The sequence below is a fragment of the Miscanthus floridulus genome, chromosome 10 (assembly GCF_019320115.1).
Source record: "Miscanthus floridulus cultivar M001 chromosome 10, ASM1932011v1, whole genome shotgun sequence".
In the NCBI taxonomy this organism is placed as follows: domain Eukaryota; kingdom Viridiplantae; phylum Streptophyta; class Magnoliopsida; order Poales; family Poaceae; genus Miscanthus; species Miscanthus floridulus.
In genome coordinates this window covers 50,264,370-50,280,005 of record NC_089589.1, presented here as the reverse complement: position 1 = coordinate 50,280,005, position 15,636 = coordinate 50,264,370, and positions in this window count along the sequence as shown.

Genomic DNA, 15,636 nt, shown 5'->3' with positions numbered 1-15,636 from the left:
ATTAGTGGTTGCAACTCTTCTTCCTAAGTTGAAATACCTAATCGGTTTTGGTAATTGAGTGATAACTGGTGGACTAACGGTTTGCTTAAATGTTGTATGAGCTAGGTTAGTGTTGAGATGGTGATGGTCAAGGTGATCAAGTGCTCGACATGGATGGAAGGAGATTGAGAAGTGGGAAGAAAAGACCTATACAAAGGATTAAAGGCAAAGGTATAAGATAAGTTTTTGTATGTCCGTACCTCCTTTTGAGCAAAGGTATAAGATAGGTATAAACAAAGGACTAATGGTTTTTTTTATGTTGTCCCAAGTGGTAGAATGGTCTTCACACAAAATTCTCAACTTCGAAAAACCTGCTTTTAACTTTCTTAACATATACATGGTAAACTCAAGCTTTGTCTCCCTCAATATCCTTGAAGTAGAGCTCTTGCAAGAGGTAGTTGACGGCTTGGTACATGTTCTCCGCCAGTGTGTTCTGCTCGCCGCTCCGGTGGGATCCTCTCTAGGTGCTTCTGCGGGGACGCTGAGGACGAGGACCACACCATTTTGGCGGTTCCACTTTCATTGGACTATGAAGGGGAAGGGGTGAACTTGGGTTGCAAGACAAATAAATCAAACTTTCTCTGACAAAAAAAATATTTGATGTTCCGGATGTGACCTAGTTGATTTTTTAATTTTACTTTCTATATCTTATAGATATTTTCTCGGAGACATGAAAATTATATGCAGTGATTTATTTTCACAAACACTTCCGAAATCCCGTCCTAGTTTCTCTTTTGGCGTCCATAAACAAACACACACATACATACATACATACATACATACATACATATATATATATATATATATATATATATATATATATATATATGAATATAGGAAAAATAAACTGGCGAGGGATCGGATACTACAAATTGAAAAGACATGTCGTATTTAAGAGAACGAATTGTTTTCTTTGAAATGATTTGTGCTGACTTACGGAAAATCTAGTCTTTGCATCGATCAGTCAGCTAGACAAAGAAGCTTCTGTTACTGCTACAAATTGGTCAGTCAAGCAGCCAATGCAGCCACACACTGACACTGGAGGATGTATCTTCGCGGCGAAGGAAATTGGCACACCGTACGGTTACTACGTGGAAAGCAAGCCCTGGATTGGAGGCTGGAGCGAATCTCTGTGAGGCACAGCGTACCGGCTCGTCTGCGAGTCCAAAAGTGAGTCCAAGTGACAGAAGGGCTTCCACTCTCATCCGTCAGTCATCACACTGTTTGGGCAGTCTTCGGACCAAAGGTACCAGGAGAGTCTTTCATTTGAGTCTGCAGTATGGTAATAGTTGAGATAAGAGTCTGCTATATGTGAAGTTCTCGTACAATAACATTTATCAGAAGAGTCTCAAGATGACACCTTTTGGGCGCCGTATGGACGTAAATGTAGAACGCCCTTGTTCTGGAATCAGACTGGTGAAACTCAAGTGTTTCGATCCGATGTCCTTAGAGACACAGAAGAACAAGTGAGAATGATTAGAGACAACTTGAGAGTGGATCAGTCCCGACAGAAGAGTTACGCTGATACTCAGAGAAGAGAGCCGACTTTCGAAGTTGGAGATTATGTGTACTTGAAGGTGTCACCAATGAGAAGTGTGAAAATATTCAATATGAAGAGAAAGTTGGCACCGAGGTATATTGGATCTTTTAAGATCCTAGAGAGACGTGGAGAAATAGCCTATTAATTGGAACTGCCTGAGAGTTTATCAGGTGTGCACGATGTGTTTCATGTTTCTCAATTAAAGAAGTGTTTGCGAGTACCAGAAGAGCAGATTCCTTTAAAAGAACTTGCTGTTAAGGAAGATCTCACATATGAAGAGTATCCGATAAAGATCTTACAGACGACAGAAAAAGTTACAAAGAGCCGAGTTATAAAAATGTGCAAGGTACAGTGGAATCGTTATATAGAGGATGATGCTACTTGAGAAAGAGAAGAGGAATTGTGGAAGTCTTATCCCCAACTGTTTGAGTAAGCAATCATGCGAATCTTGAGGACGAGATTCATCTTAAGGGGGTAGAATTGTAACACCCAAAAATTTCATTCTTTTAAAATAAGTAAATTTGATTTAAATTATGTTATTATGTGTGCATTTCAAATTTAGGAAATAATATTTTTATGAAATTAAAAGTAAATATAAGGATAGAAACATGTTGATGCATTCATGCTGCTGCACATTTGTTTTTGTAATGATTAGCTTTGACTAGAATTTGAATTGAATTCAAATTCAACTTCAAAATGAGTTTGGAAAATTTATCTGGAAAAAGAATCTTTTCTTTTTCATTTCCTCACTTTCGGCCCATTTGGCCTTTTTCTTTCCCCGCTGGCCTTCTCGCTCTGGCCGAGCCGGCCCGCTCACCTTCGCCCCTCCCTCCTGCTTTCCTCCTAGGCCGGTCCAGCACCACTTGGGCGGCAACCGCAGCCACTGCCGCTCCCTTGGCCCAGCACTGCACGGCAACTGCCGCCGTGCCCTTCCGGCGCCTCATCCGCTGTCCGCTCGGGCCCACGCGTCAGCGCTGTCCCTAACCCCCGCACGACCTGCGTCCATGCCCGGTCAAGGCGAAACCGCCGCCGCTCCACTTCACGTCATCGTGGGAGCGACCCCCCCCCCCCGCACCCTGGCCTCTACAAAAGGGTGCCGAACCCTTTGCCGCGCTCCATCTGTTGCTCCCCGCTCTGTTTTCGCACTCGCTGAGCACCACAGAAGCCGCAACTGCCACGCCAAAGAGTGCCGAGGTTCACCGTCCGCCCCTCCGTGTGGCTGCCGTCCCCGAGCCTCCTCCGTCTTCGTTTTCCCTGCGGTGAGAACCCCCTTGCCCCCCTCTTTCTCCCCATGCCATTTATTTCGAGTTTCGTGGCTTCTAGAGCCCTAGCCGCATGCGCCAGGAAGCTCCGCATCGCCGGCAATGGCGACCGCTGCCTCGACTCTCTCCTTCGGCCGCCTTATCGGCCTGTCCGAGGTCCCCTTCACCCCCTCGCTCTCCTGGTGTCCTCGGTTCTTCGAACCGTGGCCCGTAGCCACTGAACCATGCACGCTGGCATGTTCCTTGTCGCCGGCCATGGCTGCGCCGTCGCCGGAGCTACTGTTCCCGACCGGCTCCTTCTCTCTTCCCCCTAGATCTAATTCGAGCCACCCATCTGTGATCCAACGGCATAGATCATCCCATACCCCTTCGCGGGTCCTTTTTCTAAAGAGACCCCCTGGTTTCGCCTAATTATGCCCACAGTCCAAAACACATTTCCTGGGTACGCTTTCTCCTTTTGAAAACGTAAAATATACTGTTTTAGTCCAAAATACGTTTTCAGTATTTACAGGAATGCTATTGCACTGTTTTGCTTATAAAATCGTCGTTATAGCTCTGATTTGACCCGTTCAAATTTCGTTAGGTTCGCAATTAAGTTCTCTACATGTTAATACCACTATTAACCCTGTTTAAATCATGTTAATACCACTATTAACCCTGTTCGCAATTAAGTTTTGAGATTAGATTTAGTTAAATAAATTGCTATAGGAAATCCTGTTTAAATCATAACTTTCGCGTTTTAGCTCCGTTTTTCGTGAACTTCGCGTTGACGTGATCGTAGCGAGACATAGAATCTTTTCATAAACATTTTATCTTGTTTTCTATAATGCTGGTGTACTGTTTTAATTATAGGATTGTTTGCTTTGCATGAATGCCTTTGGAATGTTGTATGTTGCCGTGTTGGTCGCGTTCAGACGGTGAGGAGAACGTTGGAGACCAAGAGTTCTTTGATGACCAACAGGACCAGCAGGAGTTTGCTAACCAACGCAAGTATATCATGGGATCTACCTTGATGCCTATTCACCATTGATTAATTACTCATTTGCATGTGTCTAATTTTGATACCCGTAAGGACATCCTAGTGATTGATTATCCTGTTCCTTGTCTCCTATGGGTTATATGCATATGGGTAGTTTGCTAGCGCTCAATGTAAATGTACATAATCTACATAATGAATAATGGTTCTATGGAACAAAAAGATAAAAATTTGCTTTCAAACGACTGAATTATAGGGCGATGGAGCAAATGACTTTCGATCATGATTGCTCTCGGCCCTCCATAAGGACTTATCTGTTGGCAAAAGCTGAGACTGACAGTGCAACCATGAGGGTCATATAGCTCTGACTTTAGCTCAGTAATAGGACCTTTTCTAGCTTGTTAGAGGTTATCTTTATGGCACAAAAAGGGGCTTGCCACGTTGGGTATGGGACTGCCTCTGTTCCTATGTGTATAGCCACGAAGGATTTGTGCCATAGGAAAGGGGGGTTCCTACATCTGCCTACTGAGGAAACCTAGCGGCCCTAACTTGTTAGAGAAACCTATGAAATGGCTTTATAGTGTACCCTGCCCGCTCACCTTGGCAGTGATATGGGAGTAATTAACCCGGGCATATGGGAATCACGACTCGCGGTGAATGTGCACAACCTCTGTAGAGGGTTACAAACTATTATAACAGCCGTGCTTACGGTCACGAGCGGCCCGGAAAACTCATAGAATAACTGGTTACTTATTGTTATTCATTTATGATGTTATATGATGATAATATCATCTAAATGATTCAGATATCTGATTATGTGGGTTTAAATGGGAGCTTAAGCATAACTTGATAATAGTTGATGATAAAATCTTGACTCACTAAAAGTGCTAACTACATAAACCAGAGTCATCCTTTTAAGCTTTCATAACCCCATGTTATCTTGTTAAGTACGGAAAGTACTTACGCTTGTTTACTTTCTATATTTGGATAAAAATTCCAGATGGGTAATAGATGACAACGTGTATGAGGAGTTTCCTGAGGACTATTAGTCTTGTGGTCAACCAGTTGACTGGCTCTGTGTTGGAGCTTCCACGAGAGAGCTATCTTTTTATTTTCCGCTATGTTGTGTAAGACTATGTAATGGTATTAATCGTTATGTAAGATACACCGTGATGATACTTTTGTAATTTGTTAACTTATGTGTGTGACTGATCTCTGGGCACACATGAGCTTTATGCATTCAATTTTATCCTTAAAATTGGGTGTGACAGCTTCTGAGGAGGCCGTCACTAGCAAACTCCACCAAATAGCAAAGCTGTATCCAAATGTTGATGCCATCAAATGGTCAAAGGATTGCCCAAAAACATATGAAAGAGGCAAGCCCTTCCTACCAAACCGGGACATCCAGCACTTACCACTTGGAATGAGAAGGCTCCATGATTGGTACTTGCGTGTTCTCCCAATGAGCATAGACCTCGTACAAGCATGCTTCCCCACCAGCACATTTGGAAGCCTAGCTGAGAAAATTATCTTTGACTTCAATGACATGCAGACATGCTTTCACCTCAGAGCAATAGAGATGAATCTAATTCACACGTGGTGCCTGTAAGTCCTTGACCTCGGAGCAATGGATATGAATCTAATTCACAATATAATCTTTGAATTTTGTTGTAACTAACCCACGCCGTGATTTGTAGAATGCAAATGCACATTATAAAACAAATGCCAAGTGTGAAAGTCAGGTATATAGACCCTCAAGCTATAGCATAAACAAATTTTAATTACCCTAAACAGTGGAAATTAGATGACAAAGAGCTAGCTGCTGGAAAGACCCTTCAGGAGAAAGAGGACATCCGTACGAAGAGACTAAGGCAAGAGTCCCTTAAGGTTTCAGCATACATTGCCCTGGCTTTTAAAATTCTCCAACAGCACTCTACTATATGGTTACCATACCACTTGGACACCGACGAGACGTCTTTGATCGGAACATAAACTGGCCTTATGTGGATTGGAATCTTCTTTTGGAGTTCCCATTTAGGCACGTCCTCATCTTCTTGTGCATCACCTTCTTTAGGAGGCACTCGTTGTTCATGTATCGGTTGTGCTTGTTGAGAAAACTGTGGCATCTCATGATGCACTTGCCCGGTACGAGCTGGAGAAGGTTGTGGCATCTCATCAGGCACATGCTCGATAGGAGGCGGGGAAGAATGTGGCATCTCAGGAATGTGGGGGTCACGAGACGGTGAAAATATCTCCCCGGCCTCAACAACTCGCTCCAAATTTGGGAGAGGGGGAGGCGGCGAAGAAGCAGTCAATATAATGTCCCATTTGTGCCAGAGGATGAACTGCCCCATAACGTCTCCGAGTAACACCAGCCCCTCGGGAGTTGCGTAGTCTATCCTCCACTGCATGAACTCGGGCTTCACTGTATGCACCTCGACCCTAGTGTAGTCCGGCGGTATCTTATTATTGTGGTGTAAGCCACCGAGAGGATGTGCCACACCCGTTGCCACCTCCATCACAGTGTTCTGCCGACCGATGAGAAACACCAAATTGATAGTGACTCACTGGGTGGCATCCCTCCTAAAAATTGATAGCTGACTGTGACCTAATTGGATTGGTCAAAAAAAATACTGATTTCTCCAAATAGATTGATATGAACAACATTTTTTTCAATATGAATGTATTGATACACATCAATCTCATCTTTGTCAATGAAAACTGAACATAATCTCTTATGGGTCCTAGATCAGAATAGAGGCAATTTGCGGCTAGTGGTAGTAGTGGCGGAGGACGGAATAAAATGAAGGAATGGCAAAACTGATAACATAGACAATGGAAGATCCAAAGTCAAAGTAGTGCATACACATGCAACACGCAGTACGTGCTAAGTATGAATTATAGAACTACCAAACATATATATATATATATATATATTCATAAGCACAGAGAAGAGAATGAAGAAAACAAAGTGTTGCAAGATCTCATCATCTTATTGGAAAACTATCTCTACTATGTCGGTGGATAGCCCATTTCCCCCCCCCCCCACAGCTTTTATAAAATCTTGTTTCTAAAATCTAATTAACATATTTGAATCCTAATGGATGATCCTAGAAGTATCATCTGAAAATCTTGTATAGAGGCAGCAACATGTACATCATGATTTTATAAATTGGAACGGAGGGAGTAAACAGGGTAGAAGGGGCCAAAATTGTGCAGGCCTAAAATTAAAGGTACATGTAATTAATTGTTAATAGCAACAGCATATAAGTCACAGATATGCCAAAAAGGCACAAGTTGTAATAAGAGAGAATCATTGAAAGCTGAGTGCTTTGTGCCCTGCTTTTGCACTTACATGCAAAAAGGCGTGCCTGAGCAAGTAAACTACAGCTAGACTTCTAGAGTAGCTTCAGATGGTCATGCTGCACTAAACCTAGCCACACGCTTTTTGTGCATTTAACTACCCTGATAATATCACATTATGGGATACAAATGTTAATGGAACAATTGAATTGATGAAAGGCTGTCAAGAGCTTAGAATCAAATTTCAGATGTTCTAAAACAAGTCCGGTAAGGATAACTGGGCAAAAGATTGGAACCCATTAGGCTCTTAAAAATCACGAGTCTAGGAATGCTTGTAGTCTGTGAAGGCTTGGGCATCCAAGGGTGAAACCAGGATTCAGATATTAAGCAAGCACAGAGGCACAGTGCACATGTTTGGCAAAGTGTTGGGAAACACCTAATAATACGGTAAAAACACTAATTAACAGGAGGTAAGTTTATTCATGATTTCCCTTAAGTTTGTTTCAGTTATTGAAATCAGTCAAAACGTGGAGCACACAGGCCTTAACTGGTAGATATATAAAATGTTATCTAGTAATTAAGGATAGGGGAACTAAAAAATCATGAGAATGTATAAACACGGAGACATAAATGCAAACACTGGTGGCTTATATGGATATTTCACGAAGTCGAGAACAATTCTGGACACTTGTAATATTGAAGTTTGGATGTAACACTATATTTAGAGGGAATCTGAAATTCAGGAATCAACAAACATAAGGGCTGGCAGGACCAGCATCTAAACTAACTAAACCACACTATAATTTAAGCTTTAGTGAATTGTAAGGTCAGCTAAAAATATCTCTGGGACTTAATGTGCATTGCATTAGTTAACTTGCAAAGGAAATTTCAAATGCAGGCTGCTACTAATCGGAGTAGTAGAGCTGTCAAAACCATGAATTAAGAGCTAAGAGAACTCTAGGATTCACCTAAAGAATGAGAAATTAATTTAAGGCCTCTATATCTATTATATTAGAACTGTGAAAATTCAGATAGGAGAAAGTAAAATTGGTCTAATGTGGGATAATGAGAGGTAACTTAACTTTATTGGAGCAATCTTACTTAGGTTTAGATTTATTGGAACATTAATACAAGCAGGCAAGCATAACAGCATGATCTCATTTCTGTAAGCACTGACAGTAACACTTACTAGCTGCAGTTTCATGACAGCTGGTCAGCTACTAAATTCAAGTTGGTTCAAAGTCCATACAACACTAAAATCTCAAAACAGTATGCACACCACAACCAAATGCACAATATGTTCTATATAATGGATAAGAATTTGATATTTTTTAGCTGCTCACCCATAATTGCAAAAAGTAAAAATTCTTGCACAAATAATGTTTTAGCTGCTGACTCATAATTCGGTGGAAAAATTTATCTGTCAAGCAAGCCTAAAAATTTATCTGTCATGGTAGAATACCTGAAAGCGATGGACCCAGCAATTCAGCCCCAAGAACAATCTGGGGCGCGGGTCGTCGGCGTGCGGGGGCGGGCGCGGGACGCCGGGGGTCGGCTCGCGGGGGAGGGCGCCGGGGACCGGGTGTGGGTGTCGGTGTGTGGGGGCGGGCGCCAGGGGCCGGGCGCGGGACGCCGGGGGTTAGCGCGGGGGGAGGGCGCCGGGGGCCGGGCGCGGGACACCGGGGGTCGGCGCACGGGGGAGGGCGCCGGGGGCCGGGCGCGGGACGCCGGGGGTCGGCACGCGGGGGCAGGCGCCGAGGACCGGGTACGGGTGTGGGCGGGCACGGGACCGGCGGCGGAAACTCTAGGCAGCCTGACGGCGTCGGAGGAAGAACACAGCGCCCAGACGATGACTCCCGTGCGCTTCCTCCTATTTATACTAGGTACCATTTGTAGGGGCGGTTCCTGATCTAGCCGCCCCTACAAATGCATTTGTAGGGGCGGTTCCTGATCCAGCCGCACCTACAAATATTTTTTATTTTTTTAAATTATAAATTCTATATTTTTTATATCATAAAAACACAAAGTAATATAAAAAAATTATGTATATACACAAATATAATATTTTGTATTATTCTATATATGAAGAAATATATATATAAACAATTGTAGTCAAAACAATATATAAAACAAAAAAACAAAAATTAAAAATTTGAATTTTAAAACTTCGAATACAATTTTATGACGTTAAATGAAATAAAATGAAAATGTTGTAAACATAAAAGTTGTATAACTCATCAACATGTACAACTTTTATTTTGGTCATCTTGTCATGTGACTTTGTTTGAACGATTCAAATTTTGAAATTCAAATAATTTCAACTTGAAACAATATTTTGAAAGAGTAAATGATTTCACATGAAAAACTCATGAATACCAAAGTTGTAGAACTCATCAATATGTACAACTTTTATTTTGATCATATTTTCATTTGACAAAATTTGAACAGTTCAAATTTTGAATTTCACTAAATGGCAACTTCAAACAAGATTTTGAAACCTTAAATGATTTCAACAATAAAAGTCGTCAACATAAAAGTTGTTGACCTCCTCACTATTTACAACTTTTATTTTGGTCACTTCTTCATGTGACAAAGTATTAGTAAACATTGGCAACTTTGGTATTCATCACTTTTTTAGCTCAAAAACATTTAGTGGTTGAAAATCTCATTTGAACTGTCATTTTTTTAAATTTGAAAATTTGAAGTGCTCAAACTTTGACAAATGAAATTTTGTAGTAATAGAGTGGATGTTCAAATAGAGTCATCTGGATGTTACAAAGGGTAGTCTCACACACATGCATAAAATGTAGTCTCATACACATACAAAAATATGTAGTCTTACACACGTACATAAATATATAGTCTCACACGCATGCATAAATGAAGTCTTACAAACACACACTTACACAAACACTCCACGTTCAACAACTAGCTAGCCCGCTGTAACGATTTTCCCTTTGACATCTTTTCGTTCCCATGGCATTATGTCTTTGGGGAGGTTCTTTTTCACAACACTGATCTTCTTAGGAAAGTTTGTAAATAGCGGCATCTCATCGTAGTTATTGTAAGCTTCAACATCATCCACGCCATCAACTCCAATAATGTGTTGTTTCCCGGAGGCAACCACGTGCTTTGTCTTCTTCTTCGGGGGGAGGTTACTTTGTGGGTCAGACATATAGAAAACTTGTGCGACACGTGAAGCGAGCACCCAAGGGTCATCTTGGTAGCCTAGATTCTCGAGGTCCAGGACTCTCAATCCGATCTCGTTCAGTTTGTGTTGTTTGATCCAGCGGCATCGAAACAGGGCCACCGTTATATCCCTTCCATAGTCAAGTTTCCATATCTCTTCAATGATGCCAAAGTATTGGATCTTTCGCCCTAATCCATCGAGAGCCTCTATTCGAACGTCGCTGTTTTGGTTCACATATTTACTATCCTTTGCGTGGGTATAGTACGTGTACCCATTGATGTCATAAGCATTCCAAGATGTCACTTGTCTTGATGGCCCCTCCGCCAACCTACTGATGGTAATAGAGTCTATGGTTTCTCCAGGCGGTATGTTTTGGTCCTTCAACCATGTAGTTAGTCGTTGCTTGTGCTGTTTCATGACCCAATCAAAAGAACGGCCATTTCTCTCCGCCATAATGATAGCCAAGTGTTCATCAATATACGGTTGCATCAGTTGTGTACTCTGCAAGACACTATAATGCGCCCGACTCACCTCTTTGTAATCATGGTCGATGAACACTTTTCTACCACTGGTGCCCTTCCCAGCCAGCCTACCCTTGTGATGAGAATCGGGTTTACCAATCCCTTTCTGTACTTTTAGGTATTCTTGACAGTACTCGATGACTTCTTCAGTACTGTAACCCTCTATCATGGAGCCCTCTGGGTATGCTCGATTATGCACGTATCGACTTAAAACCGACATGAACCGCTCATAGGACCACATTTCATGCAAGTAGCAAGGGCCAAGCGCCTGTATCTGATGAACCATGTGAATCATGAGATGTGGCATTATATCAAAAAAAGCAGGAGGTAAACACATCTTCAATTGGTTTTGTGTCTCCACCACAAATTCATATAGGTCACTCAGCTCTTCCTTGCCAATCGTCTTCTGTGAGATCTTCGAAAAGAAGTAGCACATGCGGGTGATGGCCATTTTCAAGAACTCTGACTTTATAGCCCTGATTGCAATAGGTAGAAACATTGTTAGCATCACATGGCAATCGTGAGCCTTGTAGTGTGTTATTGACAAGTCCTTCATCGACACTAGCTTCTTCACATTTGCTGAAAACCCAGTCGGGACTTTGATCCCCCTCAGAAAAGTGCATATAGCTCTCTTCTCGTCTGGCGTTAGGTTGAAGCACGCCGCGGGCAGAGTGTACTTTCCATTAGCCTTAGGTACCAGGTGAAGCTGTGGCATCACGTTTAGCTGCACCATGTCTTTCCGTGCTTTCAGACCATCCTTTGACTTGCCTATGTCTATCAAGGTAGCAATGAGACTCTCAAAGACATTCTTCTGCACGTGCATAGCATTAATGGCATGGGGGACCTCCAAGTCTGGCCAATAAGGCAGATACTGAAAGAAGATCGATTATTTCTTGAAAGGTACACCTTCGACAGGAGGTGTGCTTCTATCTCTGTTCATCCCATCCGGATTCTTCTTTCCATAGACAACGCATATGTTTTTCACCATTCTGTACACATGTTCTCCGTTATGACGTCTCTCCGGAGGGGGTTCAATCTCCGGGGCATTGTCATAAAATCTAAAGAACAATTTGCTGCGGTACTTGTGACTTGTCTTTAAGAAGCATTGGTTCCTTAGGTAAACTATCTTCTTGGATGCATCCAGGTACACCCATGTAGTACCATCCAAGCAAACCAAGCATCCCATCTTCCCTTTGATCTATCCAGACAAAGCAAACAGCGTGGGGTAATCATTGGTAGTAACAAATATTATTGCTCTACATATGAAGTCCTCCTTTCGGAACGCATCATACATCTGCTCCCCATGCCTCCATAGCCTCTCCATTTCTTGCATCAAGGGCTCGAGGAACATGTCTATATCAATGCCTGGTTGTTTAGGGCCAGAAATAAGAATAGTGAGGAGAAGGTACTTTCTCTTCTAACACAACCATGTTGGGATGTTGTACATGGTCAAGATCATTGGCCATGTGCTGTGGTTGCTCATCCTCTCATTGAAGGGATTCATTCCATCGGTGCTCAGGCCAAACCGTATATTCCTTGGGTCATCGCTGAATTCTTTGTGCTTCTCATCAAACCTTTACCACTGACTACAATCAGTCGGGTGTGCAATCTTATCATCATCCACCTTGCGCTCATCATCCCACCATGTCATGAGTGCGGCTTCTTTAGGGTTTAGGAACATACGTCTCAAGCGGTCGGTCACTGGCAGGTACCACATTACCAGGGCAGGAATTCTTCTCTGCTTTGCATCGTTGCCTAATGGAGTGTCCTCTGGAGGCTGAGATTCTTGTACCACCTTTTTTGTACCCTTCTTATTCCTCTTTTTCCCCGTGGATGGTTCGTCCCCACCGTAAAGGTCATTGTTCTTGTACCGGCTGGCCCCACACCAGGGACATTTATCCAATGACTTGAACGTGTCGCCACGAAAAGTATACAATGGTTGGGGCATGCATGTATTTTTTCAACCCCCATTGTCAATGGACTTATGACCTTCTTCGCTTGGTATGTGTTGGCGGGAACTGAGTTTGGTTATGGCAGCATCCATGACAGGAGATGCAATAGATCATTGAAACTACAGTATGACCAGCCGTACTTAGCCTTCAGGATGAGCAGCTCAAGCACGAAACGTAGCAATGTTCAATGTGTCGGACAACCCTTTTCAACACCATACACAGTCTCCTTCGATGCTTTTGTCACTCTTTCCAAATTTTCTAGACCTTTCGGGCTATTTAGTAAAATCTCTGGTCCAAGGGTTCGAATCATGTCAATTAAAATCATCTTCAACTCCGACACGTGCTCCACCATCATTATTGGCACCACCTTCGTCGTTATTATCCCAACCACCAGCATCACCACCATGTTCATTGCCAAACTCGAAATCCATTCGTGCATCAAGCTCTGCTGAATATTGGGACAGGGATTCTATGGTTTCATCGTCGTATTCCTTCTCATCCTCGTCGTTAACAATAACCGTTTCACCATGATGAATCCACACTATGTAGTCCTCAACAAATCCTCGTATAATCAAATGTGATCTGATGATAGTCACATCTGTCCATGCCATACGGTTTTTGCAATCTTTACAGGGGCAAATAATTGTATCCTTATTCTCTTTCAATGTCGTTGCATGCTTCGTTGTGGCTTCAATAAATTTATCCACCTCTTCACGGAAACCTGCCTTAAACCTTAACGAACCATACATCCAAGAGTTCATGTACTCCATCTTTTACAACAACAACAAAACAAACATTAAAGGACTACTTATTCAGATATATATAAAAATGAATCAAAGTAATAATTATTTGAGAATAATTGTATATACCTCAGATATATATGAATATAAATCTAATATAATTACATGAAGCATACAAACACACCATGGCAGAGGAAAATTAATTAATGACCCATTTATCCATAAATAATTAAAATACATATTTATTGATTACAATAAACAATTTCAAAGACAACAATTAGCAATAATTATATTTTACCCAATATCTTTCATACAAACCCTAGTCCAATTTTATCAAACATAAATTTACAAAAACGAAATTAATAAAAAAACCAAACCCTAGATCTATATCACATGCACATGAAACATCCATAAAACTAACTAATAGTTCACTAAAATCAAGAAACATGGACCAAATAAGGGTATGATCTTGTTCCCATCCCTAATTTATCCTAGTACATTTAAAAGTTGGGTCTAGTTTGCTCATAAATAGCTCAAGCACCATAGAAGAGAGAGAAAAACAAAACTCTAATTACTCACTAACCAACCATTAAAATTTCAAAAAAAAGTGTGAAATAGCATTTTCTTACCTTCTACAACCTCTCCACCAAAGGATTTGAGACCAAAACCTTCCCCCTTAGTAGAGCAATTTTTGGGAGGTGCCCAAGACCTCCCCACCTTTCTTTCACGGGTTGGAGTGAGTGACCCGAGAAGAAAGAAGGTGCTGCTTCTGTTTTATATGGGGGCCATTTGTAGGGGCGGCTGGTGATTGAGCCGCCCCTACAAATCGGAGCGTTAAATACGGGGCCATTTATAGGGGCGGCTCAATCACCAACCGCCCCAACAAATAGCATTTCCAGGGGCGGCTGGTGATTAAGCCGCCCCTACAAATCAGACCCCATTTGTAGGGGCGGCTCGTAACACCAGCCGCCCCTGCTGTTCCATTTGTAAGGGCGGCTGGTGTCTGGGCACCCGAGCACGCTACTGTAGGGGCGGCTCCATCACCAGCCGCCCCTACAAAAAAATCGAACCGTTGCTAAAAATCGTTTTCTACATAGTGTAATAAAATTCTCAAAAAAAAATTGTAGGTAAATATAATAAAAGAGAGAATGGTACAACATGTCATTTGTAGGATCGGAGCCAGGCCAACCGTGGATTCTGCAGCACAGCACACAGTACGTTTGCTTCTCGTTTGATGGAAAGTCGCTCGCTTCAACAAGTGCAAAGACTCTCCTGGTCTTTCAGTCCACAACCGTGAAATTAATTGAGGAAAAAAAAAGAGAGAACGCCTTCAATGAACTTTTTAGTGCAAAGAGCAAAGTGCACCAGCACCCTTTTTTCTGCTGGATCGCAACAAGTGCATAGCATCTCGTCTTTCAGTAGAAGTGGCGCAAGTGAGAAAGCAAATGAGGCCTCGTTTAGTTGTAGGAAGTTGGAATTTGAGGCTACTGTAGCACTTTCGTTTTTATTTGGTAATTAGTGTTCAATTATGGACTAATTAGACTCAAAACGTTCGTCTCGTAATTTCCCATTAAACTGTGCAATTAGTTTTTTTTCGTCTATATTTAATGCTCCATGCATAGGCCATAAACATTCGATGTGACAGATACTGTAGCACTTTTTGGGAATTTGAGATGGAACTAAATAAGGCCTGAAACGTTGGCTACTAGTACGTGGAAAGTCATGAACCCCTGCACTCTTTTGGACACAACGTACGAGGAGAGGCTTTTGTCGTAGTCGTTCGGTTCGTTTGGTTGATAAGCCATGGTTGAAAGTACTGTTGGCTAGTTTGGTGTGAGAGAAAAATACTGTTCATTAATTGATAAGTCATGATTTATAAGCTAAATACGACCAAACGAACAGGCTGAGTCCCAGTGCTGTCAACTTTATTAAGCCAGATACAAACGCACCCGGTCAGTTGATTTCTACGTACGTTCAAAACACTGATAGAATTATTACTGCCAAATAAAGTGCACCAACGAAATTCTACATCTTGTCGGTATGCATCTATCGTCGCCGAATCTCACGGCAACACTAGGTAAATGCAAGATGAGAGCGGGACGAAGAAAGGTTG